Source organism: Lepisma saccharinum, chromosome 4 (genome assembly GCF_977018435.1).
Source record: "Lepisma saccharinum chromosome 4, izLepSacc3.1, whole genome shotgun sequence".
NCBI classification, from domain to species: domain Eukaryota; kingdom Metazoa; phylum Arthropoda; class Insecta; order Zygentoma; family Lepismatidae; genus Lepisma; species Lepisma saccharinum.
Window position 1 is genome coordinate 90,461,441 of NC_139232.1, and position 27,973 is coordinate 90,489,413.

Here is a 27,973-nt window from a genome sequence, read left to right on the forward strand (position 1 = left end):
TAAAATGGCCACTTCTGCTGTATCTGAAATTTTCTCAATAAATGACGCATTATAAAATGGGTTAAAAGTTAGTATTACATATGGGTATTAGTTAGGCTTGGTTCGGTAGCCTTGATCCAGCACTTAACGAAATCGATGCTTCTGTGCATTAGTTACATTTTGAGCGAATCAGCCTGAAAAAGGGAACGGTGCCTGAAAATAACAAACAAAAGAAAAAGTTTGGTACGACAACCGAGGCGCCCTCTGAGATGAAAACTCTCAATGTATCCAGCTCATTCCGCAAATGGAACACACGTCATTGCCGACAGAAAGTCTCTTGTGTTAGCTTCAGCTGAAAATATCAGCTGCAGCGAACAAACGCTCTTTTTTTTTCAATTTTCCAACAACGATCATTCAAGACAACCGTCGCATCCCTTCAACAATTGCACCACGCACACACACACACACACACACAGAGATCCCGACGAGAGAGCATTGTGGTAAATTCGCCGAAAAGTAACTTTATTGGACCGCTTCGCCTATTTCCACTGCCAATATTTTGCATTTTTAATTCCGAGTCTTTGTAATGCAAAACTCAAATATAACCAACTTAGACAATAAATACCGACGCGTCCCTTTCATATTTTACGCAAAGCATGCGTTTCGATCCAGGAGAGACAGTTCATTGCACATAAACAGTACAAAGAGTTCCGCATAATGTTGTTACCTCGAAACTACATGGTGAAAAAAATGGGGGATGGCACGAAAAAGTTTCCCCGAAAACGATTGGTTCGTGAGGCAACGTAACCTTCCATTACTGGTCTCATGACGCAGTTTCTATTTTTCGTTTTTTTTTAACCTCTCCTCCCCTATCTACTCTTTCCCTAACGCATCATTAGCACATGCTAAAGCACACCCAGACCTATGAACGCGTAAATACACACACACACACACACACACACACACACCCACACACACACACACACACACACACACACACACACAGTACCGTGCGAACCAACACATACATGCAGACCGCTACTCATTGCTCGGTCCTGTATATTGTGCATTGACTCGTTGTGGTCCGATCCCATAGCAATCTGCTGTTAATCTGTACACGCATCATGGCTGAAATTTAAACGCCAGTCCATGGAAACCTAAAATTTTGATATTATCCCAATCGCCTTAATTCTACTTACGATACACTTTTTGTTTATAAAAACACTATTTTTTAGAGTCCTGGTACACAAAACAAGTGCTCCAAATACAATAGATCAAAGGATCAGACCTTTCAGCAATCTCAACACTCAAATATTAAGAAATTACATTAAAAAAGAGAAATTTCATGGTTTCCAAAATTCCTGTTACACTCACTGAATAACTAAGGGTTTCTTATTCTTTTACTCCATAATAAAAATGTTACGAGTGATATAATTCATATGCACTTGACGGTCTCCGTGGCGGAGTGGTTAGCACAACGCGCTACGACCCTAGGAGTGCCGGGTTCGAATCCAGGCCTGGGCATTCTTTGTGTGTCCCTTCCTCAAATTCATCATATCATCTCTCATTGTCATCTTCGCGATTAACTATATGTGGCGGAAATGCCAAGTAAAATAAAATCAAATTCCATGCTCTCGATTATTTTAATATATATTGTTCATATTAATACAGTAAAACCTCGTAAATCCGGACTGATGGTGGGGGGCTAAGTTGCAAAGTTGCCCGGTTTAGCAAAAGTCCGCATTTACTGAAATAACCAAATATAACAATAGAAAGTGCATAAAAACTCCGTGTATATCAACAAAACACGTTTATTATTTAAAGAGCATAGGCCTAAATACACTATACAGTACAGTACAAAGTTTGCGGGAAAGGAATTTCATCAGTGGTTGACTGCCTTTTCTTTGGGAAGTTCTCTTGTAGACTTGTAGCCACATTTAAAACCTTGCTTCATTCTGCTTATTATTATTATTTTTATTACTTTGGTCTTTTGCCTGTCCGGATTAAGCTAAGTCCGGCTTATCGGGGTCCGGATTAGCGAGGTTTTACTGTATTTATTTTCATACAAAAATCTAATTACCATACCCTCATACACTGTAAAGAAGTTGATTGGAGAAATGACGGTCTAAACCCGTCAATTTCCGCTGCCATCCAACATCTATCTATCTTCTATTATATAAAAATGGATGTATGTGTGTATATGTGTATATGTGTGTGTTTGTTTGTTGTTTCGGCATAACTCTCGAACACCTGGAGCGATTTCAACCAAACTTGGTACATGTATGACTTGCAATCTGAAAATAAAATAAATACCGTGGGGGTAAGACATCCCTGCTGGGGGTGACATGTAGAAATAACCGAAAACGACCGATATTAGTGTGAAATAAATAGTTTTCCGGGTCGCTAAGATGAATAGTGATACTCCCAATGCCCTTCAACTCCAAGTTCATCACTTATCGGGATGGGGGGGGGGGGTGAGAGTGGGTGGAAAATAAAATGTCAAAAATGACCTAGATTAGTGTCGAATCCATAGTTTTCGGAGTCTCTAAGCTAATTGTTGATATTCACGATGACCTTACTTGGTACACATATTACTTACAATCTGGAAATAAATACTGTTGGGGTAAGACACCCCTGACACCCCTATGGGTGGGGGTGGGAAGGGGTGACATGTAAAAGTAATCGAAAACGATCGACATTAGTGTGGAATCCATAGTTGTTGGTGTCGCTAAGATGAATAGTGACACTCTCAATGCCGTTCAACTCCAAGACACCCCTGGCACCCCTAGGGGTGAGGGTGGGAAAGGGTGACATGTAAAACGATCGATATTAGTGTGGGATCCATAGTTTTCGGGCCCGCAGAGATGAATAGTGACACTCCCAATGCCGTTCAACTCAAAGTGCATTTTACACTATAGTTAGAATTCATTATATTCCTGTCTAATAGAAGATTGGGATAATAAATACCCGGGCAACGCCGGGCAATCAGCTAGTTGAAAATATTTAACATGACCGTTTTTGATGTGTCAACCCGTCATTGGCTAGTTGTCTCAATTAATTCACTTTTAATGATTCAATTTTAAAAAAATATTTATTATTCATGTAACTGTGATTATTATATACCCTTATGCACAGTTAATTTTCAAATTTTAATATAGACGGTTCCGTCCAATATTTGTATATTAACAGGCAGACTGTTAAGGAGAGGAAGCTGCCTTAGAAGTTTTGGCTTAAGGGAGGACAAGACGAAAAATATCGGATTCCACATCCGCGCTCCCAGCAGGCAAGAAGACGAGTGGAGCGGAAGCTTTGGTTCCCTGGTCTTAGGGTTAGGGAAGCGAGGGAGGAAACTTCGAGAGACTGTCAATGCCAAAAAAGGAATAAAAAGAAAACTTGACGGAAATGACGTCGGCACAGCGTCAGCAGGAGCAAACCGAAAGTCATTCCCAACACCTTCCGAAGGTGCTAAAGACCAAGACGAGAGAGTTCTGGTCGGTCTTTCAGGAGGACAAACCTTCTCCAACCAATCAATCAGGCATCTCTAGTCCAGCCCCCGCTGAGACAAAGTTATAAGGAGCTCGGTTTGTGGTTTCGGAAAATCCCTCACCAGAAGGAAAACTGGGATGGTTTGTTACAGCGTGTCCCCACTCCACACCCTCGGAAACCAGCCCCCAATTTTCTCAAGGGAGGTAAGAACAGCGAGAAGTCCAACTGGAGGATTCATTTCAAATGATGAATGGGGTCTTGAGACAACAATGAATCAAAAACGATCCTTTCGAAGCGAAGGCAACTTTGCTGTAATCAGCAAGAAATAGCGCTCGCATCACTAAGATGATAAATGCGATTGGTTTCTTGGTTCGAGATTCGCCGCAAATGAATGTATTTAGAGCTGAACCTCCATCCTCATCCGGAGGAAACGTCTCTTGCAGGCGTAACTTGGGGAAGAACTTTCCTTCCTCCGAGCCTATAAAACACAACCTGAAGTTCCTCCCAAGAAATTTATGCTTGGTCTTAATTGGAGCTTTATTTTAAGTGCTCTATTCTCAAGGAGTATAGAGGAATAAAAGTCGCTGTAAAGTGCGGGCTGTAGCACCTAACACTTGGTTGTGGCTCGTGAACAACTTGACTACATGCACCCGTTATCAGAACAACCTTATGACCGCAATACGATTATCCATCTAGCTAGAATTTTTATTACCTAACATTTCCATAAATTTGTCCTAAAAATATAAATAATATTCGAATCCTTGCTTGGTCGGTGCAGTGCTGTTAGCGAACGTGCTCGTATCGAACACGTGCTCTCAGCGAACACAGTTATGGAAGGATTTGCAGGTGCGTGCTGTTAGCGAACACGCAAACTTGTCCTGTCTTATTTGTCCTTGAATCTGGCCAGCATGCAAGTGTTGCCAGTGATAAACCAACTTGCGCGGAGAAACACCTCAGTGGCTGTTACCTCTTGACCTGACTTGACTCACTCCTGATCATTCTTCAATCGGGTTTCCCTTGTCGCACAACAGTTTTGCTACCTTGTGTTCTGACGTCAGACGAGGAATGCCTACAAGGTTAGGTTAGGCCTGTTAGGTTAGGTTCCATTAGCATAAAGACAACGGAAAATTATTATTTAGGCTAAGAGAACTAAACATAGCCAGCCTAACCTAACAACGTAGGCATTTAGCCTAAAAATTAAAAAGCTTTCTCCCGTGACGTCAGAACACAAGGTTGCTCAAGTCTTGTGCGATAAGTGAAACCCTTCTTCAGTCGACTATGAAATAGAATTGAAAATATATTGCTGACAAAAACTTTCATGTAGTTAACCTAAATTGTTGAGGATCCTTCATTTAGCTAATTTCGAACACAAAATGATTATAAGGTATCACTGGCAACACTTGCATGTTGACCACTTTCAAGGACAAACAAAACAGGGCAAGTTTGTGTGTTCGCTAACAGCACTCACCTGCAAATCCTTTCCTTCCGGTGTTCGCTGAGAGCACTTGTTCGCAACGAGCATGTTCGCTATGAGCAAGGAATCTGTGGTCATGGGTGTTCTGTGTGAGTGTCCTTCATCAATTCCATCATATCATTACGCATCCTCATCATCTCTATTAGCCAAAAATGGCAGAAACGCGAAGTAAAACAAAGCAATCAGTCAATCAATATGTAACATGCATTTGTATATAATTAAGTGGCACATACCTTTTACCAAATAATATGTTAAAGCATCAACTTGCTCTCCAGTTGATTCTTTCTCGGGCTTTTTTACATTGTATATAATAGCCAATAATTCGAAATTTTCATTTCGATAACTACACAAAATGTTTCACAACGAGAAATATATTATCAACTACAACGAATCAATTTCCACTTTGATACATGTATAGACATTGTCTCGAGAACGCACAAGCAAGCCTGACGAGTCACCGTTTTCCATATTAGAGTTCTGTTCCCTTTTTTACCCCCACTTTGTTTGCCATCAGGAAAACGGTACCTTCATCATTTCCTTCTCTTTTTTTTACCCCTCTCTTCCCGATATCAGATTTCTAACTCTTGTGACCTTTCTCGTCTGCCTTGTTCAGTCATCCATGCCTCTCTTCTTTTGTTCGTTCTCTTTGTTCCCTTCTCTTTGCCCGGGAAAAAAAGTCCTACCTCGCTAACTCCATCTGCAGGGAGTTTTTGGAACTAAATGAATAGGCCTCGGGTCCCGGTTTGATAAGGAATGAGAGGGTTTACATTGACACGCGAATCCTAGGCTTTAACTGAGATTTCATGATCGTCCTTTGCTCCAACTCCATTCGTGTCCATCGCTGTAGCATCCAATCCAACAATCTTTTCTCTCTGTCCCCCGCCCCTCTCTCTCTTTCTCTCTCTCTCTCTCTCATGTTGCCAGCTCAGAGGTACAGCCATTACCGGCTACCCATGATGAAAATCTCGAAGCTTTTACGTTTTTTGAAAAAAAAAGGAAGATCCAATTTAGAGAATTGATTGAAGTCGACAAATTTCAGTGATATGTTGAACCTTTTGAACGTACGAACATTACTGATACGGAACTTTCGTACATAGGAATTTTGTAGAATCAGAAAGTTACATTAAAAAAGCATGTTCACTTACAGATAAGTTCTTTTTTGAGATATTAACTGAGTTACTCAGATGAAGTTTTGCATTTGAGGTGGGAATACGAATAATAAAGTTCTGGTCGTGTTTTTAAACAATTATTGGGAAACTTCATTGTTCAGCAAAATTGGAGCTTGTAATTCCCTGAGAATTTCATTGCAGTTTAATGGCTTATAGTTTTTCTATGTTAGGTTAGTTCAACGTTTATTACTTCATTAAATTCTACGAGTGTATATTGTTTCACAGACAACGTTATTTGGAAGGCAGATAGATTAGCTCACAGACATCCAGTTACTAGACCGGAAACGAAGGCCAAAAATACCTAGTCCGGGTGATACTAATATGGCGGCAAGCGTACCTACACACTACCACCTTTAACAACTATATTGAAGATTATGAGTCATTGTGATATACAATTTTACAATTTTTACGTTTACTAAGAAGACTATAACTCTACTTATTCAGTTTCGCAGGTGAGTACAAATAATTTCTTCATAATGAATGAAAATAATAACAAGCATATTTCACCCCTTCTCTTTACCAACGGAACACGTTGAAACGAGCAGTTTCTGCGTACATAATGTGGCGTTGCCTGAACGAGGAAATACGAACACACTCATGAAGTACTGTATGCCACACATGCTTCTCTTATCATCAGCACAAGTGATTCAGTCAATGCCCTTCCATCCCATATCCGGGACCCCTAGTATCGTACAGGTGTGTCCCATTTTGATATCTCATTTGGCCATCTTTCCACTGAAGAAAATAAAATGGCTCCAACATGGCTACCATATCGATCCTAAAAAGATTTCCCCATTTCTTACTTCACGTATCAGTAGGTTTGATGGAACCATCCTGTATACTGAACTGTCACTAAATCTAGTTCCTAGTATGCCCAGTTGGGTATCAGGTCTTTGGAACACACTGCAAACTCTCAATCACAGTCCCATCTTTCCCGCCTGTGCTTAACAATCAGCTGAACGTGACGTGTTGTTCGTTTTAATGAGAATCCCACTTCTTACGGAAGGAGCAGCGGAAGCCCCGTCTTTTACGATAGATTACGTTCAGGAACCTCAGGAGATTTCAGAAAATGATGCAGCATTGTGCGAATCCTGCTTGCTTAGCCGATCTTAGCACTGACAAAGAGAAGGATCGACAGGAGAGGATATTTTAAGGGGATTTCGGAATGGACAATCATGTTACGGAGAGAAGACGCAGTGCTGTAGGAAAAGCAAGTTGAAGGTTGATGTAAAGAAGAGCTTTTAAATTGTCTGCCGGGCTAAAGGCAGGTGCACACTGGGTGACCAGTCGGCCGCGACAACTAGAAAATACACAGATTCAAATGGCAGGTAGCACACTGATATTCGCAAATGTACTGGCCAATGTGAAATAGTGTCTTGCTGAATACTTTATTCAAGGTTTTTGTTGAAAATTGACTATTTTATAATTGCAATCGAAAACCAACAATAAATATGGGACTTGTCAGTGAACAATACAGAAATAAGTAATTGAAAAAGAAACAAGAGGAAATCGAAAAGCTCTTTGAACGTGCTCATCTTCTCAGCACAAACAACAAAATAATTGGTAAGTAGAACAAAAAAATAGTGATGTTTATTATAAAAATATTTTGACACTAATAGCCGTGCACCCAACTTAAAATTGATTGATTGAATGATTGAATTGTTGTTTTAAGCCCACTTCTTCCACAGATAGGTTAATCGGGACTGGACCTAGAGTTTAAAGTGGGATCCGTGCACTATGCACTGTGTCTCCACCGGGTATCGAACCCCGGATTCCTTGATTACAAGGTGACGATGTTACCACTATGCCATCGTGGACATTCCCAATTTAAAAGTAATTAGATACAGCTGTGACGTCATTCAGGAATTCCCTGGTGGACGTAGTAGTAGTCCAAGGCTGTGGACGATTCCGGTTTCCGCAACGTGGACACTCATTGCACACCCGCACTAAAAATCACAATACTTTGCATTGTCCCCCGGTTGTACACCAGTCGTCAGAAAGTTAGTCCGCTACTCCTTTAGTCGGGAACATGAAAATCTTTGCAAATCATCAGGGCTTGCTGGGTAGAAAAGAAACACAACACAGTATTCAAAGTTAAACGCAGTTTTATAATCACTTATATTTCCTGTCGTATGTGGACTTACAAGCAAGGTACAGATTTGCTTACGTTTCTGCCTGAAGAGGAACAATTCTATAGCATATTAAATCACATCACAATCACTAAACACACTTGCATATAGAATTAACTTTGGAAAAGACAAACGTAAATACACGAAAGTTTCTGTACTTAATTATTATTTCCGAGTATAGCCAGGATGAAACGAAAATAATTACCAATTACACTATTCGGGCATTCCATTAGCCGTTACCATGTTTCTCTTGATTTCTCATCTTCAGATGTTTTCTAACTGAGTCTGTCGTCAGGTGAGAAACATTCAGGCGGGTTCATTTCCTCTGCTGAGATGAGAAAGTGACGTCAACATGAACAGATTATGACGTTTTTCTAAACATATACACAAGTTCCAACCACAACTGTATCAATCTAACTATAGTTGTCTGTAACAGCTTGCACATTATTTGAAGTAACAAACATTTTAAAAAATCTTAACTTCTTACAAATATAAAGCCTTAAACTCTCAGGTTCGTTACAACTTTTGACGCACAACATAGGCCCAGGACTTTAAAATTATCGTGAGTTCCACCTATATACTAATTTCAGCTGCTGTCGGCCTCCCCAATGGCGCAGTGGTAACATCGTCGCCTTGTAATCAAGGGGTCCAGGGTTCGATACCCGCTGGAGGCACATAGTGGTTCGGATCCCACTTTAAACTGTAGGTAAAGTCACGATTAGCCTTATTGTGCATAAAGTGGACTTCAGACACCAACTCAATGTTTTACCACATCTCGTTATTTTCTTACCCGGTGGATGCCCTCCCCCAAAGTAAACACTGGGTTCGTAACATCGTGTCCCATCTCCGCTTTTTTCTAGCGATTAGAGAAGCGTGGAGGACTGTTGCCTTTTACTTCTTCTTTCTTGCCAATTTTGGCCCTGCACCTTGACCTATTTTTGCTAAGCCTTGTCTACCAAGAGAAAGTAAACAATCCTTGTCCCCTCCCCACCACCAGTTTTGGCACCCAATCACAGCTACTCCCTCCTAAGGTGGTTGCGTTGATGCAGCTTAGGTGATGCTTAGGTAGATTGGTGGTGGCTTCATCTTGCTGCTGTCACAGGCAGGAAAAAGAGAGGTGTAAGATTTCAACATGTTTTTGAATTGTTTTTATGTTCATTTGTGTACATATATTGGGTTATTCCATGTCAAATAAACCAATAAAATAATATTTTTGATTTAGGATTCAGATTTTTAAGATTTTTTGTTTATTTATTGCACCTATCAAGAGGACAAAACTGCCAAATTTCAGATTTTTTGAACTCTTAGTTTCTGAGTTATGGTCATTCAAAAATGCAAGAATACCAAAATGTTACGACATTTTGAAATCTTTAAATAGCTGTAGATCAAAAACTACTTGACCTGTAGAGCTCAAATTGGTGTCATTCTCTTCTGCTTTTAATGAGCTTTCATTTGAAATGCAACATGGCTGTGCTGTTTGAATTTTGTAATTTTTCAGAAACCCGAAAAAATGTGTTTTTTTAAAAAAATCAAAAACACCCCTTTTATTATTATTTTTTTAAATAGATATGTTTTGAAGACATCAATTGACTATTTGGGTGAAGAATTTCATAATGGGACGGCAATGGGTTCCTATGCAAATTATTGTTTTCCTTTGTAATGTGTGTGAAATTTGCTAAATTTGTAAATTTCCATGTTAAAACCATAACTATAAGGCGAGTTCTTGGTGTTGAAGTGTTCATATTGGTCTGTTTTATAATTTTTGGACTACACATAATATGAAAATACCTAAACTTTAGCACTTTTAATATGAGATAAGCAAATTGAAAAATGTACGAGGGGTAGTTATTAAGTAACAGGAATTTTATTCTAAACTTCATGGAGATTTATGCACAGCAAAAATCTGCATTTCGAGACTCAAAATAGTTCCTTAGTAACACGCCATAAAGATCTAGTATTTCGCATTTCAAATTAAAGCTCATTAAAAGCAGAAGAGAATCACATCATTTTGAGCTCTCTAGGTCAAATAGTTTTTGATCTGCAGCTATTTAAAGATTTCAAAATGTAAAATGTTGGGATTTTTTTTTCAAAATCAAAAACTCAAAAATTAAGAGAACAAAAAATATGAAATTTGGCAGTTTTCGTTCACTTTACTGGTACTACCACTGCACCAAAAATTACACAGGGCCGCAGGTTCTGTTGTTTTTATAATTTTGGATGTTTTACATGTATTTGAACTTGCTGATGCTGAAACTGGCATTAGTTTTCTCACATCACGCAAGAATTTTTTACAATTCACGATTTATATATGTGGGTTGTGGTATGCACGTTTCAGTGTAATTGAAGTGATTGTCGCTAGATGTCACTGGTACGTTTTAAAATTATTCAACAAGTAACAAAGACGAATAAGCTTTAAATAGAGATAAGTTTTGTTTTATTTAAATTAATTAATATGTTTCTTGCCTAAATGCTGAAAATAATACTATGTAAAACATTGATATATCATTTGAAATTAATTTTATATGTAACTGTGAAAAGTCCTAATTTGCTTCCATGGTATGTAAGATACGTTGATCTTCTACATTAATATTTGGTTGTTCATTGTGGTACATTACTGTGGTGTTGCCATGGCATCTCGTGCTTGTCTGAATAGCCCAGATGTGTTTTGCTACATCTGCGGTGAATTTGTTCCCCGGGTACAGAGACAGGAAATTACAGATTTTGTAAGAAGAGCATATTACGCATACTTTAAAATTAAACTAGGAGATCAAGATAAATCGTGGGCCCCACACAAGGTGGAATCTTTACGGAACTGGAGCACTGGAAAGCGGTCATCTACGCCATTTGCAATACCCATGGTGTAGAGGTAGCCTCAGGATCACAGCAGTGATTGTTACTTCTGTTCCTGTGAAATTGTAGGTCGAAATATTAGAAACAAGAAGAGGATAGTGTATCCCAATATTCCCTCTGCAATGAGACTTGTATTGCACAGTCCAGACTTGCCTGTACCGACATCTCCATCAAGTCTTGAGTGTGTAAGTGATCCTGGTTCACTAAGTGATTCAGTGGAAGGAAGTGAAATGGAAGATGACATTTATGAACCCCCCCCCCCCTTTCACGGATCTCGTGACCCTATACCGTTCACTCAAAGCGAACTCAATGATTTAGTTAGAGACCTAAATTTATCTAAAGAATCAGCTGAGCTTCTTGGTTCCAGACTTAAGGAAAATAACTTGCTGGCTTGTGGAACAACATTTTCCTGGTACAGACACCGAGAAAAAGAGTTTGTGCCTTATTTCTCGAAACAAGATTCCCTCTTGTTTTGTTGTGATGTGTCCGGTTTGCTGACTAAGTTAAATTTTCCTTGTCTTTTAACTGATTGGAGGCTATTGATTGACTCGAATAAAACAAGTTTAAAATTTGTTCTGTTACATAATGGAAATAAGTTCCCCTCAGTTCCTATTGCTCATTCTGTGTCACTAAAAGAAACCTACAGCAATATGCAACTTGTTCTTAATAAAATTAAATATGAGGACCATGGTTGGTTGGTGTGTGCTCATCTTAAAGGTTTGAGCATTTTACTTGGACTACAATGTGGATATACGAAAATGCCATGTTACATCTGTGAGTGCGATAGTAGGGCACGCAATTACCACTGGGAAAGAAAAGAATGGCCAATACGGAAAACGTTGAACCCGGATTCAAAGAACATCGTACAACAACATTTAGTCAGTCCTGAGAATTGTACTTCCCCCTCTTCATATCAAATTAGGGCTGATTAAACAATTTGTGAAGGCACTTAACAAGGAAGGACAATGTTTCCAGTTTATATGCAACAAATTTCCATCCCTGCCGTACGGCAAAGTGAAAGAAGGTGTTTTTGTTGGACCAGACATCAGGAAATTAATGAATGATAAAGACTTCGAGGAAACAATGACTGTAGCTGAAAGAGATGCTTGGATAGCATTTAAAAGTGTAGTGTTGAACTTCTTTGGGAACCACGAAAGTCCTGGTTACAGAGAAGTTGTTGAGAATATGTTACTTAAATTTCAAGAGCTGGGTTGTAACATGAATTTCAAATTACATTTTTTGCATTCACACCTTGATAACTTTCCACAAAATCTCGGTGAATTAAGTGAGGAACAAGGCGAACGGTTCCATCAGGACATGAGGGATATGGAGAAAAGGTATCAAGGACATTGGAGTGTTAGCATGATGGCTGACTACTGTTGGGTATTGTACAGAGAAACGCCAGAAGAAAATTACAAGAATGTTAGGAAAGCTTACAGAAGAAAGCGTGCTAAACAGAACTGAAAAATATGTATTGTGTAATGATTTTCTTGTGTGTATATACTGCTATGTGTCGTTTTCTAGTATATTATATGGGTCCTTTGTGTCTGTCTATATTCATTTTAAAATAAACATGTTGATGCGTTTAGTGTGATAAGCTACTTAATCTGATTGAAAAAAAGAAAAATTATATTAAAACAGTATGCAATATTGGACAAAACCCAAATTTTGAAATTTGATTTGTAAGAAAACCTTGTATGATAGAGAAAAACGAATTTCATATTCGTGATGAGCATGGCACAAATAATAAAGTTCACATATTAAACAAAAAACAACATTAAATTGAATTTAATTTGCGGCCCTGTGATTATCAATTTCTGATATATCACTGTTCAGACCATTGGTTGATTTGGCATGGAATGACCCTATTTTAGTAATGTCCATTCATAACTTAATAGGTAATATCTGCTGTATTAATATCATTGCCTATAAATGAAGAAAAATACGGTTTATTTTTAAAGAAATACTTGAACGTAATATCCGTATGTAAGTTATTGTATTCATTGCCGTTGAAATCTTTCCTTGAAAGAAAAGAAGTACAAAACTGTTTAATACCACCACCTATTGACCAAAATTCGCATCCAAAAACTTCACACTTAATTCCATGTGATTTAAAATTGGCAAGACACTCAAAGCTAGCTTAACACAAATATTAAGCGTGGGTTTTTAAAGTACCGTACGCTAATCTGATAGAACACTTAATTTATGCAAATGACGCAATAGAAGAAACAAGAACTCTATTCAGACGCAATTTCACTGCAAGCGTTAATTGCGGCTATGGGTTTACCGACGGCGATGAATGCTGAAATATCTGAATACTTCTTTACTGGCAGTGTTGCAATCTTACTTGCTTTCTCCATCATACTGTCATTTTTGGATGCGAGGTTTTGTGAAAACCTGGTGAGTAAGGTTCAGAGGGTTATTTTGTTGCTAATAGCCGGGATAACGTAAGCATAAATGATAAAAAATTTATAAAAACATTATTTTAGGTTGAGAAGTTAATTTGTTAACAATACAAAAGTAATAGCAAACTAAGGCACGTACTGAAAGTGTATACTAAATTATTGATTTGGTTTATTTAACGTCACATTTCTGCCACTTTTAGCTAATCGCTAATCGATGGAAATGAATGGTAATAAGATAAAGTGGATGAGAAGGGAATCACTGTATATAGACAACACAACACAATCCCTACAGATTATTATACTTGCAGAGGCGCCATATCCTCGTTGGCCTTGACATTTGGGTGCCTTCCTGGAAGGTTACCTCTTGCCCCTCCCTTATGTGCCAAATGAATATATATGTTAATTATCAACTTCTCTCACTCTCTCTATTAACAACAAAACAAATTAATTGAGATTTGTTAATTTTGAGAGCAGAGAATCGTATCCTGAACCCTCCCTCTCAAATTGTCTGGGTGGATGAAAAAAAAACACCCGGCATTCATCAACAGTGGCAACCTTACCACTGTGAGAGTGTTCTTTGTCCAAATAATTCACTTTCGATTTGCACCTGAAATTCACATTTCGTCGACATTTCACCAGATGCCACTGTGTACGCCTCTCCTCAACAGAATGCCGAATTTCAACAAGTCAGAATAACTTTGCCAGGTACGGAAACAGGGTTGCCATATTCTGAACTAAAAGGCCTGAGTCTGGGAACTTCTTGATTTAACTTCGAATATCCATACCCTTGTACCTATCGTTCTTGTTATGCATGAATATAGCCTGGATTTTTTTGCAGCTTGCATTTGTGAAATTGACAACTTGTCCAGAACAGTAAAATGTATATTTTCTGAGGTACCCGAGGAAGATAAATGACTTGTTTGAGGGAGGGAACGGCACAATTATTGATATTGGTTCGTGTGACAGATGAAATACATCGCGTGCTAACAACTCAGCTGTTTGTACGTTGAGATACATTAACCCATTCGAAGCAACAAAGGTCATTGAGCTAGCATGTCACGCAATGACAAGTGTATGTCTGTATCTCTCTGTGAACAATCTCTTCCCATCTATAGATAATAACTATGGGAAAAAGAAAGTGCCTTAGTGTCTGGAGGTAGGATAACAACATTGATTTTCTTTGTCCACTCCCTTCCAGAACTAAAACAGTCGCTAACAGATAACTGCCATTTCTTTGTTGTCCACTTTTTCATACATTTCCTCTTCTTTAACGTACTTCCTGCTTTTGTCGGTAGAGGACTCGTCACGTCATGTGTCTGTTATTGTAGTCTGCTTTATTTTTTTTTATCCTTGCGTGTGGATTCCCCTACCATTTTGTCTCATTAAATGCAAAAAGAAAGGAAATAGAACTTTGCGTGGGACTTTTGACATGTTTACTTCCTTTCTATTTCCCGTGTACGAAATTAATTAGAGTCAAGCAGAGCGATATTGTCGTGTAATTAGAACATTCTGGTGTAACTTTAAATACAGATGCATAATTAATGTACGTAGCACGTAATTGATATTATGGATTACCTACATTAACATTCGAACTCCAAATGTAATTTGTCATTTAGAAAATTTCCACGAGGTTGCAGCACTGATCAAGAGAGCCACATTACGTTATTTTGTCCGTTCGAAGATGGTTACTCCACTACAAGTTTGCAACAGTAAAGGAAAACAGTTTTTGCTTGAAAATTTTAAAGAACTGTAGCAGTTCTTCAATAAATGAAAATGTATTATCAGTTTTCACGCCAGTCACTCAAGTAAATGGTGGAGAAAGATCAACAATACAGCCACTGTGCGGGTAGTTGACGTATCTAACATTTGGACTATAATGTTTTAGGTTTTTTTTTGTTTCAAATTCTAATTCCGCGTAGGTATAATAATTGGGACCGGACTTAGAGGTTACAGTAAAATTCGAACCGCTATATGCATCCACCAGGTTTTGAACCCGCAACCCCTTCATTACAAAGTGACGACGTTACCACTACCCCAGCGAGGTAGCCCATGACCAATTGAAGTGAATTAAAAAAGAAGCTGAAGATGTTCTGTGTTACAATTTATGACGTTACTGCCTACCTCATTGTCCAAGATGTGCTCTTTTCCGTAAAGTGTTTCCTGCAGCAGCATAACAATGCATGACCCCATATTTTACATGCATTAGTTAGACCCGTGAAGAATTTGAAATGTATTCCAGCCTGGGTTGGTGAACATACTTGTATATTACAATAGATATAGTGTAATTGACTGAACAAGCAACCCCAAAATTATCTTCATATGGCCATACAAATACTTGTTGAGTTTAATATAAATTACATGTGCAGATTGAGAAAGAGCGGTTTTCAGAAATGGAAATTGAGGGTTCGAATTAAGAGTTAAAAATAATGGGGGTTCTGCTTTGGTGCACTTTTTTAAAAACGCATCATTTTTACGCTTTTTGTCAATTTTAATAATAATATTTCTCGTATTTATTTAAATGGATTTTAACATATGGAGTCTATAATGAATAATACATTCCACAAAGTAAATCAATTTCATCGCCAAAATGCTGAAACTCAACACAAAAAATTAAATGCATCAGTTAAGACAAAAATACATAAAGTACCTCAGATTAAATGTGTAAGTGCATCATCGAGAAATATGCAGTAAAATGCATCAAAATTTCCATCAGTCAATCCTTTGAAGTATACACTTTGATTACCTATACTAAAAAATATCAAACTGTAAATATGATTCTTGTCAAAGACAAGAAAAAAACAGGTTAGTGCATCAATTGATGTACTTGTATTTCTGGTGCATCAAATAGATTTGATGCATTTACTTTTCTGTATGTAAGTATGATAATAAGTGTGTTTAAAAACTGCAGCATAAAATACATGGACATCAGGATTGAAAGGCAAAGAACAAAGCACATGAAGAACTTTCATTGTTCTCACATCAGAGCAAGTTTATTTATGCTAGATCGGAACTTTGTTTTGCGCCAACCGTTTTCTGCAGCAGCATGGCAATGCGCGTCCTCACACTGATCCCATGCATAGGTGGAAAACCATGGGAAAAAATCCAGAGAGGAATAAACACCGTGCAGCCTCGCTTGACCAAAAAGAAAGGCCAGAACATTGAGGTACGGTCCAACTTTAATAAATGCCCACCCCGCGTAAAGCTGTGCTACCAGAACTACAGCTTTAGAAGCTTCTGTTGTCTGCCGCTGCGGAGTGCTAACAAATGGCGTTCCGCTTCATGCATTATTCTTTGGTCTTACGATTCACAACACGGTATCCGCACTTTGCCAAGCGTTTTGTGTTTAGAAATGCCGGTGAGCTGTTCAAGAGGAAAGAGATTATGGGAATTTACACTGGAATATTCCTGTTATCTGGTTTCCAGCGGGCTACTTCAAGACAGAGCAAGCGTTCCAGTTCCAGTAATAATCTCTAGGATTATTACCCACATGTGCTCGATGATGTGTGGGCAAAAAGTGATGTAGTTGAAATAGGGTGTTTTCTGCTTTGCTGGTGATTATTTAAAGTATTTGACCGCGTAGGTGTGTGAGAATCTCATTTCAATATGAAACAGGCATGGAAGGGGGTAGTAAGATGAGGTTGAGGGATGTGCTGCAAAAGATTCTCACCTTTGAACAATATATAATTGTTCCACTGTCGATTTTCGTACACTATCTTTATTGATTTATTGATTGATTTTACTTCGATTGTGTGCCACTTTAGGTTAATCTCGAATATGAGGTTGAGTGATGATACAATTAAATTGACGAACTTACAATCACAAAGAACACCTATACCCAACATTCGAACCCGGGACTTCTGGCGTCGAAGCTCGTTTCGCCACGGAGGACGGCTTCCAGACTATTTTCATACTTAGAAGTTGCAATTGCAAAGTTACTAATGGCGTATTGTTGGAGCAGTGCGTTCAGTGGTCCATCTATGCTCTCGCTACTGAAGAGTCTGGATTCAAATCTTACTTTTCCAGGCAGGTGCGGCACCTGGGGTGAGTCAGAGTGGATTAGGACCAAGAGAAAATCAAACTGACTCACCTCTTGACTCACTCTGTTAAAACGTAACTGGCGATTTTTGGTAACAAAAATAAAATTAACTTTAAAGACAATGATTCAAACTTGCAAACTTAACAAGCGGTGCTGTGCTCCCAAACTTTTCACAGGGGATACGCTAACTTCCGTAAAACCTTAGATAGAAGCAATGCTTCCATTGAATTTGGATTATTTGTCCACTAAATATATGTCTGAAATCATTTAACTTTTACAAAAATGTCTTGATAATGACGATGATGACATAAGCGTAGATTACAATAGAGAAGGCATTTTCAAAATAAGAAAATATGGAACGGTGTATTTTAATGATTGCATTCAAACGTAAAGTGTACACATGTTATTGTACTTTAATTTCTTGTTGAAATTAATTTGGTGGATTGTCAGTGATGGCGAAATTACATAAATGAATATTATTGAAACGCAAGCGCAGGGTATATGCATTGTAGTCAACCCTGATGGCGCGCTACGAAGCCAGGGATTTCGGGTCCGAATCCTGGCCTTCACATGAGTGTTGTTTGTCAGTGCCTCTTCATCAATTTCAACATATCATCACTCCTCCTCATCGTCTCGATTAGTCTAAAGTGGCAGAAAAGCGGCACTCAATAGCAAAAATTCCAAGTATAAGTTGTTCGCTAAAAAGTACGGTTAACCAGACGGATACGGCCCTGCTTACAGTCTTGGGTCATTTCTGGTTTCGGAGCGCACTCTATTAGTCATTGTATCATGACAATCTCGAGTAAAAGTGAACACATTTTCAATACAACATGTGAATTTGTAAACATTTTACTCCGCCATTTCAATTTCCTATTACTAGATAATGTTTACTTGTTTGGTTCACGTAATAAAATTTTTCTTTGATGATATGGCCCATTCAAACCTATGAAATCCATCTAGTGCTCTCCAATCAGAAATTCTGATGCCGCTCCTTTTTTATCCATCTTAATTTTCATCTTCTTAGCCACGTTTGATCTCATGCGATAGATTTGATTGATTCATTGATTTGCTGTTTTAAGTCCACTTTATGCACAGTAAGGCTAATCGGGACTGGAGCTACAGTTTATATTGGAATCCGAACCACTATGTGCCTTGATGAGGGTTTTTATTTTCTCGTCTTGCAGTTTTGCCAGTAACCATTTGATGATTACCTTTGTCTCTTCTTGCTCTTCAGTTGGAGTCTGAAGTGTCTGGCTATAATTCATGGTAGTCGGTGGTGTGGTCTTCGCAGGTGGCTTCTCTTGTGGTAAGCTGAATGGTAGTTGTTTCTGTTGTTCCTTCCCATCATCTGACTTTGATTTTGGTTTCATCTGATGTACTGATTGGAACATTTTACTGCCCCTGTAGTTGGCCGGATTGTTTCCTCCACAATTGCAGCATTTTGCAGGGAGTTTTCGGTCTTTCTTTTGGCATTCTGCTGTGAAATGATTATTTGCACATTTCACACATCTCGGTTGAGCCATGCATTGGCTCTGGGAATGCCCTATCCTCTGGCATCTATGGCATTGCAGTATTCCTGGAGAGCGGTATGGCACCACTTTCATCTCATAATTCAGGATGTGATCTTGGCTGTAGATGTTTCGTGTTGTCTCGCCTTTGCTCAATGTAACTAAGTACAGTGGCATCGGTGTCTTGATGAAGGTCTTCGGGTCTCGTCTCTTCATCTGCTGAACTTGTTGTACTTTGTAGTTTTGCGCTGCTAGCTCTGTCTGTATTTCTTTCGTTGATAGGTCGATTGTCAGATGTCTGAGTACTACTTTAACCGGCCTCTCGTAGTATTGTAAACATAATACCTTTAAAGTATATACTTTTACATATAATGCGGTATTTGCGCAATTCTCCATTTTTCATCGGGCAAGGCATACACATTTGTGGGATAAACTATAAAAATGAAATTTCTATAAAAAATGTAATTCTTACGTTACAACAATCACTTTTCTTTTACATAATCTTATTGTAAATAATTAAAATCACACCACAGAATTCAAGCTCAATCTGTACTCCGTTATTCAGTAATGACACATTTCTGAAATATAGCTCCTGAATATAGGAATATTGATTGCAAGTCATCGTTCAGGTAGAGTACGTACTGACGGAATTTCTGGGAAATCCGATTGAACCTGTAGAAAATAGCACAGAATTGGAGGAAACTATCGAAGACTACGAACAATATTTACACACTTTTGTTTCATATTTCATGTGTTTGACTACATACAAATCTGAGCCTTTGTGATGATTAGTCAGTAGAAAGGGAAAGTTTTAGTACGTTATACACTGAAAAAAAAAGGTGTGGAAACTCACCTTTTGGGGTGAGTTTGGCTTGTCACAAATAGACGTCCCCAAAAGGTGAGTTTCCACACCCCATATTGGGGTGAGTTTTTCTCACCCTAGTATAGAGTGTGTTTTTCCTCCCATGGGGTGAGTTTTCTCACCCTAGTATATAGTGTGTTTTTCGTCCCATAGGGTGAGTTTTCTCACCCTAGTATAGAGTGTGTTTTTCCTCCCATAGGGTGAGTTATATCACCCTAGTATAGAGTGTGTTTTTCCTCCCATGGGGTGAGTTTTCTCACCCTACTATAGAGTGTGTTTTTCCTCCCATGGGGTGAGTTTTCTCACCCTAGTATAGAGTGTGTTTTTCCTCCCATAAGAGTGAGTTTTCTCACCCTAGTATAGAGTGTGTTTTTCCTCCCATAAGGGTGAGTTTTCTCACCCTAGTATAGAGTGTGTTTTTCCTCCCATAGGGTGAGTTTTCTCACCCTAGTATAGAGTGCGTTTTTCCTCCCATGGGGTGAGTTTTCTCACCCTAGTATAGAGTGTGTTTTTCCTCCCATAGGGTGAGTTTTCTCACTCTAGTATAGAGTGTGTTTTTCCTCCCATGGAGTGAGTTTTCTCACCCTAGTATAGAGTGTGTTTTTCCTCCCATAGGGTGAGTTTTCTCACCCTAGTATAGAGTGTGTTTTTCGTCCCATAGAGTGAGTTTTCGCACCCTAGTATAAAGAGTGTTTTTCCTCCCATAGGGTGAGTTTTCTCACCCTACTATAGAGTGTGTTTTTCCTCCCATAGGGTGAGTTTTCTCACCCTAGTATAGTGTTTTTCCTCCCATGGGGTGAGTCTTTTTCACCCTAGTATAGTGTGTTTTTCCTCCCACATGGTGAGTTTTCTCACCCTAGTATAAAGAGTGTTTTTCCTCCCATAGGGTGAGTTTTCTCACCCTACTATAGTGTGTGTTTTTCCTCCCATAGGGTGAGTTTTCTCACCCTAGTATAGTGTTTTTCCTCCCATGGGGTGAGTTTTTTTCACCCTAGTATAGTGTGTTTTTCCTCCCACATGGTGAGTTTTCTCACCCTAGTATAGAGGGTGTCTTTCCTCCCATAGGGTGAGTTTGAGGGGTTCGTGAGGAAGAGGTAAATGATCTTCAACTAGTATAATAATGCTTACCTTTAACCTTGAAGAATCAGTCAGATCTTTTCTATCTTATACAATATGAATGCAGAATGAGATAGAACAATCATAACTTCATTGTAATTTCTTCCCAGATAGCAAATTTATCAAAGTAGAGAATTGTGTAATATACGACATCACAGGGAAACAGTGTTTCTTCATTTAATGTGTTCAGATTTTAATGTGATTAATTGTCTTCTTTATAAAAAGAATATCATTCAATTTAGCATTAAATTTTGACAAAGCTTAAAAATCTTAGAGGAAACTAGATACGGCACGCTCACCAAGGTATTCATGTAGAAGAACAAGCCATTCATAAATTACATGTAGCTTGCAAGTAATATTATGTATCGATTTCTAAATCATACAAAAAAGTCGCAACTTTTAATGTACATACATTTTGTCCAATAAGTCTTTTTTGAGACTTCCACTTGATGCTTAGAAGCCAATTGGGACTGGATATATGTACAGTCACACACACTGCTGGGTTGTAATGATTTAATTGAAATTCAATGGTGCTGTTACAACCCAGAAGTGTTATTGACTGTACAATATAACATGAAGGAGATTGATCTTCAGAAGTTACACCCGTTAATTACAAAATATTAACTTCTTTCTGTACTGTTTGGAAAGCAACTCATGCTCATACATACAATCATACATTGCTAGGATATAAATGACATACTTAACACAACAAAATACTGTATACTTGTATATCCGTAGATAAATTTTATGTACGATACATGGGATGCAAGTATTTACATACATGGTAAGAGGATAACCTCTGACAAATACTACCTTGCCACTAAATGCATACACATTAAGCAATAATTCAACCTTACCTTTCCTTTGCTGCTGGTTCTGCACACTCAGTTCAATGCCACAATCATTACAATGCGAGTTATTTTTGGTGCTTTTAGAACCTATTTCAGTACTTTAATAAATTAAATGAAAATGTACATTCTTAAGAAGGCAGAGCAAATTTAGTAAAAGTTATAAATATGTTCATATGCATAATTTTTAACCACTCTATTTCAAATACCGAGCTTAATTTTTTCACCCCAAAGATTAGGTTGAAGAAATAAAGTCACCAGTTAGCAAAAATTTCAACTTTATTTACAATATACGTACATTTCATCTTGTAATAATTCAACATAGTTCTCACAATTTTATCCAAAAAAAGAGGAATTATTATTCAGTACCAATTTTACTTCATTGATAAAAATATGCATGTTCCATTTCTTTAAAATGTCTGTATGGAAAGCCGTCCATGATCTGAAAGGAGAAAAAATGTAAGAGTAAATAAGAATATAACCAACAATGCATTTAGGTCAGAGTGTGATAGTTCAGAATGTACTTATAACATTTATGAGTCTTAATATATACCCAAAGAGTATACTAGTGATGTGTCCATACAAAGTGATTCAAGCTTGAGTAGCCAGCCTTCGTGGATGAGTGGTTACGAAAGCATGCTACAAGGCCAGGGGTGATGAGTTCGAATCCCAGCCTGAGCACAGGTGTTCTTTGTGAGTGTCCATTCATCCATTCCATCATATCATCACTCATCTTCATCTTTGCAATTAGCCCAAAAGTGATAGAGATGCGAAGAAAAATAAACAAAATCAATCAGTCAAGCTGTTCAATTGATAGATTGAGTTGGTTTTTAAGTCCACTTTATGCACAGTATGGATAATCGAGACTGGACCTGTGGTTCAAAGTGGTATCCGAACCACTATGTGCCTCCACAAGGTATCGAACCCGGGACCCCTTGATTTCAAGGCAACGACGCAACCACTGCGTCACCGGGGAGGCCCTCAAGCTAGGGTGACCAGATCCTTACCAGCAAAAAACAGTACACACACATACCATGACAAACTTTCTTCCAAAAAGGAAAGGCATAAAGGACAAAAGTTTCAAAAATAATTATTCTTTTATTTGATGAACCCCCAAAGTATATGAGTGGCATAAAACAAAAATGAAAACTGAATGTATTTAAGATTTGACATATGAAACAAACTACAGTTGTGAGCAAAATTTTGAGAACATATCACTTACACTTTAAGTCTTTAAAACAATTCCAATAACTTCAAATTAACAAATATTTCATAATCAAATGTACCAATATTTAAGTATCATCCTTAATGGTTCTGTACTTTTGCTTCGAGTGAATAGCATGTAATAACTTTGTATTTTCCATAACCATATCATGGAATTCACTACAGGTACAACTGAAATTATTTTTAGTTATTATTAGGTGTTTCAGAGTTTCAGTTTTCAATTGAGATTTCTCAGCAGTCCACATGTTATTCATTAATGAGAAAACTCTCTCAGTGGGTGCATTTGTGGCTGGAAGGCACAAACTGAACTCTACAATATCAAATACCTGATAAAAGGAAATACATTTTTCCTGCAAATATTTGAATATCTCAACCCATCTTAAATCTACTCTCATTTGAGCAGTTTCAATTTTTCAACAGTAGCATACGCTTTTACATTTGAAATTTCATCAAAGAGATAAGAATCGTTAAGTTGCTTTCCTGACCATTTGTTGAAAAATTGTACGCTATTTTGCACCCTGTCCCATTCGATCATCGAATCCAGTTTTACCCAATCCAACACAATAATTTCAGAAAAGGGAGAGGACCACTGCTTAATATATTCAATACAAGTTGAATAAAATGAACGCAAATGTTCCTTAAAACTTGACATACAAACAAACCCATTTTCCTCCAGACTTTTCAGTTTCGACTGCACTATAAGAGGCAAAAAAAGGCAGTTATATCTGTCAACTATTTTTTATTTAAGTTCTGCAATCAATGCAGAACCTTCTATCATAGAAACATATTGACCCTCTAGAAAGTGAAGAAAGTCATTAAAACGTGCTGCATTGGAATGGATAAAATAAAGCCATGTTTCAGATAGGAGGTCCTCAAAGAACATTCTAATGATTGTGGGACACTTGTCCTGTGATAGAAAGTATGATTTCAATGCTGGATAGAGTTTAAGTATGCGCTCTACGGCTGGCAACAAAGAGAGCCACCTAGTTTTGCTATAAGAAAGAAGCTTTGAGAACTCTATCTCCACGAAGTCACAAAATTCACGTAAAGCATGTTCACGTACTGTATATATGTAAAAATATGAGTATATTTTGTGCGCCACACTTTCTATGCAAATCGGTAAACAGTCCATCGCAGTTTGTACACAATTATTCACTATATGTGCAGAACAACCTACACCTACAATTGGTTTGTTTAATCATTCCTCAACAATACTGTAAACATTTTTTTTTTTTACCTTTTCTTGCTGCTCCTCCATAGTTGCAGTTGGTGTTGTCAGCACATAATCCAACAACTTTAGTTTCAATGTCTTCAGGATATACGAAGCCACAATATCGGACGTTTCACCACACTGATCTTGAAAATCCAGAACTTGAACATGCACTCCGCTCAAAGGAAGGAAGTAGCGCACCAACAATGGAAACAATTTCGTAGCTTTATGGTTCGACGAATCTGTGTAAACTGTAATGTAATTTACCTGATCCAATTTCTTTCTGAAGCTCTGCAATTGTCACGATCGCTTCACATTTTGTTCTTGCACAAGCATATTGTGGTTCGAAGCACTTCTTAACAAGTTTCGAACTACAGTCTGTGGAACGAAACGATTGATTATGTTGCACTGTATGAAATGCAAAACACGCTTCTGCTGCTGCCAATTTTTGTTCTTTAGGCCCAAAATTCTTGTTTCGAAAAAATGTAGAAAGAGTAGCACTAGATGCAGCAGCAGCGTCTTGCAGATGTCGTGTTATTTCAGACCTTCCACTGTTTGCAATTGTAAACTCACGTGAACATTTTTCACAGTGAACATCACTATCACTTTTGCCTCTCTTAAGAAAAGGTTAAAGAGATTTCAGTTCTGAATTAAATGCACATTTCCTCCTAGGAGGCATCTTCACCCGACAGTGTTGAAATACGACACGTGCACTTCAGGAACGAGACTTCCACTCTACGCACCCAGCAACAACTGGACAGATCGGCGCCACCTGACCCTTTCGTTCGCAACTGCTACAACCTGCTCTCTGCCGTGGTAACTACGCATTGTTCTAACCGGGTGTTCATTCTCTCCAGCCCGACCACAACAGAAAAGTATGTACTGCATAAACTGTTGACATGGAAAAAACAAAAGAAAATATAAATAGAAAATAAATATTTGGACTTCGGAGACCGGAGTTGAAATCAGGACATTTCGCAGGACATATGTGAAAGAAAGGACATATCTTAATTTTATACATGGCTTCGCATTCTGCAGGACAGCCCATCAAAAAAAAGGACTGTACTGCAAAAATCAGTACGGATGGTCACCCTACCTCAAGCTGATCAGTTTCTACATTGAATGCAGTAACGCTAAATTGGCAATTTATTTTACACAGCATTTCCCATAATATTTAAAGCTCAGGGGGGGGGGGGTTAAACCCAGTAACCCCCCTTGCGTACGCCACTGATTGAATGAACAGGTAGAGAGACTAAGATTATGTCACCCTATTCTGCAAAGGTAATATAAACATGCATGCTTTTATTCCGTAAGCAAGGGCCTATAAAAGCAGGGTGATGATGGGGCTGTAAACAGGCAGGGAAAAATAGCGAAATGAGGGCTGACTACTGGGCATGCCACAGCATATAACTGGAAATGGCACACTATCTTCAAAAGTAAGAAATTACTTTAGGATAATATTTTGTGCTGAAACATCGGTGTCGGGAGAGGGGGGGTGGAACCGATCCGTTGACCCCCCACCCCTTGGAAATGCCATCGGTCATTTCAAGTCACAAAAAGCAGAAGTTGTTATAACATAAATAATGTTTAGAAAGCTTTTATTGAAAAGTTAACACTTAAAAACAAAATAGAATAACTGTGCATTTCAGTACACTAACTGTGTAAAATGTAAAAAAAAAAAGAGAATAAGGAAAAGTTGTACTTGATATTCACTCACCTAGTAGAACGAATAGAAGTGTCCTCCCAGAGGATTTAATAATAGTAATAATAATAATATAATTTTATTTTTTGTTTATAATAGTTATTAATGTAAAATTATTATCATAACCATGATTCTTATTGTTAATATTTGTTCTACCATTAAGTTAAGTCAATGGGTTGCCTCCCACTACACACACAGAAACACCTTTCTGGTGACGCCGAAGAGCTCAAACACTACCATTCAATCTTGGTGTGAAAAATATTTTTTTTACTAATTTTAGTAATTGCCCAACTGGATCTGCAGAAACTGAGTGTTTAGTTTTAGCTTTCTTGTGTTTCAGTTAGTTCTGCAGGGTGCGAACAATCTTGGCCTCAAAAATCCCCCCCCCCCACCAAAAATTTCCGGGGGAAAAGATGTTTTGTTATAACAAATGAAAGATAAGAAATTACTTTTAATTTAAAATATACTGTACTAAGAATAATATCGGAAACACATACAAATTAGTGTAGTTGTGAGTATTGAATGCTTTCTCTCTCAAGAGATCATTAACAAATCTACACCAATGCGCACAATTAAAGTAAAACAAGAATGCAAGAAAATTAACTATGAAATGTAATTGATTTATAATAAAGCACAAACAAAACAAAAACTTACTCATAATAAAAGCACTTCAACTATTTCATAGTTTATTAACATCTTTAACCAGTTACTAAAGGAATTAATTATCTGCCTTGCAATATCTGATATGTATAAAAGTAACAAATTAATTGCTTTATTTAATTAATAATACTAGTAATAATAATAATATATTTTTAATTTAGTAATTTATTTTTACTTTTAATAATACACATATGTGGGGGAAGGGGGATTGTAGATTAAGAACTTTCTTTCCCCCCACCAGTTTTCAATGATTTCGCACCCTGTAGTTCAGTCCTGTCCATGTGTATGTGTAAACATCATTTAGCGAAAAGGCAAAAAGATTTTATTTATTCTGTACATTATACCAGCATGTAACAGGGTCAGTGCCAGAGGGAGAAGTGAGTGGATGCCTCATTCCATCCCTTTACCCAGCAGACAAGAGACACATACCCTTGACAATTTTAGAAATATTTTCTATAGAAACAAGACATAGCTCCAAGACAACCCTCCAAAAATTAAAGCATGGATATGATTCTGTTTTCAAGTAGCAGAAATAAAGTTCTGTTGAAAGTTTAGTAGGCTACGAAAGAAATACATAAAGATTATAATTTGTATATTAGAGAGAACATGCTAAAGTGCATTTTGGAAATGCATATCCAAAGATTATTAATTACAAAATGAAAGGTGTGTATGTATGGCACACACAGCATTATATTTTACGTTCCTAGTTCTATTTATGTGATTCTGACATTTTCAGATTACATACAGGTTAATTGATTTATTTACTTACCTTTCCATTTACAAAATCAGGATCATCAGAGTTGGTTATTTTAGTTAAACAGCATTCAATGTCTGAAATAAGGAATAAATTTAAATTAGATTAATCTTGAAAGTAGCAAAAATTTAACTTCTTCAATACAACAGTTTATTGTACAACTACATTTGTTAATAGATGGTAGACTATTTGAGGCGTTCATGAAGATTTAACATATAAAAGTTAATTATCATGCAAAGTTAGTATCATATGGATCCCCCCAGAAATTTTAATTTTCCTAAGGAATGTCTATACATACAGAGGAAGATTGAGTGAAAGAAACCCAGAATGATTAAAGTTTAGATACTTTCCAAATAAGAATTAATTTCTTTATTTGTGTGTTTTCTCCTACATAACTTCTCAAAATGAATTTGTATTTCCAAAGACAAAATTTGTATGTAGGCTTTTACAGGGTAACTGATAGCCAATATATGTAGCATCACAGATCCTCTGAAAGTTGAAAAGGGAAAACAAATAAAATGTAGGAATCACTTACTTCATCCCACATCCACAAGAACACTA